The sequence below is a fragment of the Cynara cardunculus genome, unplaced genomic scaffold (genome assembly GCF_001531365.2).
Source record: "Cynara cardunculus var. scolymus isolate 2C unplaced genomic scaffold, CcrdV1 Un_Scaffold_1715, whole genome shotgun sequence".
Taxonomy (NCBI): Eukaryota; Viridiplantae; Streptophyta; class Magnoliopsida; order Asterales; family Asteraceae; genus Cynara; species Cynara cardunculus.
Genome location: NW_020200851.1, coordinates 58,720 through 61,126, shown reverse-complemented (window position 1 = coordinate 61,126; position 2,407 = coordinate 58,720). Strand labels below are relative to the sequence as shown.

At 30.3% G+C, this 2,407-nt stretch overlaps 1 long non-coding RNA gene across 1 annotated transcript; it reads right to left on the bottom strand.

The window, feature by feature from the left end:
* Window positions 1–434: 434 nt before the first annotated feature.
* On the bottom strand, window positions 435–1,131 carry LOC112502651. Its single transcript, XR_003067737.1, has 3 exons — window positions 1,099–1,131; window positions 752–798; window positions 435–461 (listed from the first exon to the last, which is right to left on the bottom strand). It is a non-coding gene; the product is annotated as an uncharacterized LOC112502651 (long non-coding RNA).
* Window positions 1,132–2,407: the final 1,276 nt, after the last annotated feature.

Below are 2,407 nucleotides of genomic sequence, written 5' to 3'. Positions count from 1 at the left end.
AACGACATCGCATATAACAATTTACCCAGTAAGCGCTTACCGTGGTAAGAATCGTCGCCCTCCCTTACCGGGTAAGATTCTTGGTCCTTACAATATTCATCCAGTAAGATAATGTGACTTGGTAAGCGCTTACCCGGGTAAGCGTTTGGTAAACGGTCCCTAACAGTTGTTCATTTCACCCTTATTCCAGATAAATGTCTAATTCACACAGGGCTTAGTGAAAACAAAAAAGAAAAACAAACATTCACTCGGTCTCATGGAAGCTTCATAAATGATGTCACATGCATCAGGTCATAAGGCCACATGCAGATTGGTAAAAATGCTTATAAACATATCACAAAACCATTTGCATTTAGAATCCTATTATTCAGATAAGAGGCTACTATACTGAAAATGAAGTAGCAACACTACAGGGATAAAATGTGAAATTCTTACCAACTCATTGGACATAAAGCAAATTCCTGCAAAAGAAAGTAGATCARTAAAATTGCAACATATAYAAGTTATACARCAWAYTAAARTATGTATGTAGCAAAGGAAAAACTTCCATGATCCCTACACTTTGAAWTCAATCCAATAGACAGTAAAATGAAAAAGAACAAATCTATGGCAACAATAACTGACCAATTTCTTCCCYTTTTCTGAGAGAGTGCATAATTGGTAAGAGTTGATTATAGGCAAAACAATGATGGTGAGTTTGTTTGTTGCCACATGTTTGCCCAGTAAAAAACACAGAACTTCAGCCRCTCACCAATAAGATATAGTCTTCAACATCAAGGCCAAACTCTGAAGCATTCACTGCATGAACCATCAAAAGCAATAACACTAATCATGTGCTTGTAAAGCACACATTAAGAAAAAGAGCGAGAGAGGGAGACATGGGGGATTAGCTGTATATATAATAGCCTCTCAAAAGTTAATTAAAGTTTAGGCATGTACATAGTTAAAGGAAAACTTTGAATACCAGATGAGACCCCAAGTAAACAATCCCTAATTCCTATGATTGAACTAATTTCGTATTCAATCATATCATGATCTCAGAATCAACGGTGGTTCTAAGTGAAAATTTGACCTAAATTTGGAGAGATAAATATATACCTGCTCGATCTCCAACGATCATGATCTCTAGAAGCATTCTTCTTCAAGACGCCATTGTTAGTACAGTCACCTGGACACCAAGAGATCGAATTAGGTTGGAATCGATTTCATCAAAATCTCTGTTCTTGGAATCGATTTTGTTTATAGGATATGGATGGCGATAAAAGGGATTGGGTTTAGGAATAGGGTTGCCGATAAAAATGGGATTGGGTTTAGGGATAAGCAGATCGGGGATGGCGGGGGTTTAGGGATACGGGTGGAGGGGTTTTAGGTATAATATGCTTTAGTAGGTTGTACCTAAAGCAATAGAGGTTGTCTTTAAGAGTTTAAAAGTTTTAAGAGATTTTAAGAGATTTTAAGAGTTTTAGCCAAATGCTTTATAAGATAGTATAGTTATAGATTACACTTGTTTGATTACCTTCAAATATAAGAGAAAGAGTGACTTGGGGTGGGTCTTTTGGATGTTAATAAACAAAATACATTAATATCTTTAAATAAAAATAATACATTTGTGTGTGTGTGTATATATATATATATATATATATATATACACACATAAATGTATTATTTATATATATATATATATATATATATATAGTAGAAGGGTATTCGTGTAATACATCGAGACACATTTACATTTCAATGTTTCGTTTTATTTTTTTATCCATGTCGATATAATCCGATTTTATGTGGTTTTGAGAAAGCGATAATATTTTTTTTTTGAAAAATATAAATTTGAAAATATCATATAAAATTTGTAAAAAATATATCAATATTAGTATCAAATTAACTAATTAAAAGTTCTTGTTTGTTTATTTTTTTTTTTCAACAATTTTACTATAATTTAATTTAACGTAACGAAGTAACTTAATTTAGGTTTAATAATAGTTTTTTTATAAAGATAATAATTAAATATTATGTTAGAACTCAACAATTATCCTAATTATATTTTAGATTTTTTATATTTTAAAATGAGATGTTTATCCTCTATTTGATTATGTTTATCTGCAGTTAGTTACACGAATTCAAACATAAAACTTTAATAAGTCGTATTTATGCACAATTTACTTGTAATCTTGAATTTTAAGTAATATACATCAATAAATAGTACTTTATGCATCATAAAAGGTTTTTAAGAGTGTTTGTCAAAATTTTATGATCTAGTATATATATATATATATATATATATATATATATATATATATATATATAGAGGAGCGATCAAATGAAAACCACTCCAATTTGTAAAAACCGTAAAAACTATTCTCATCCGTCGTAATCTTATGAAATTTTTTCATGAAATTGTTTA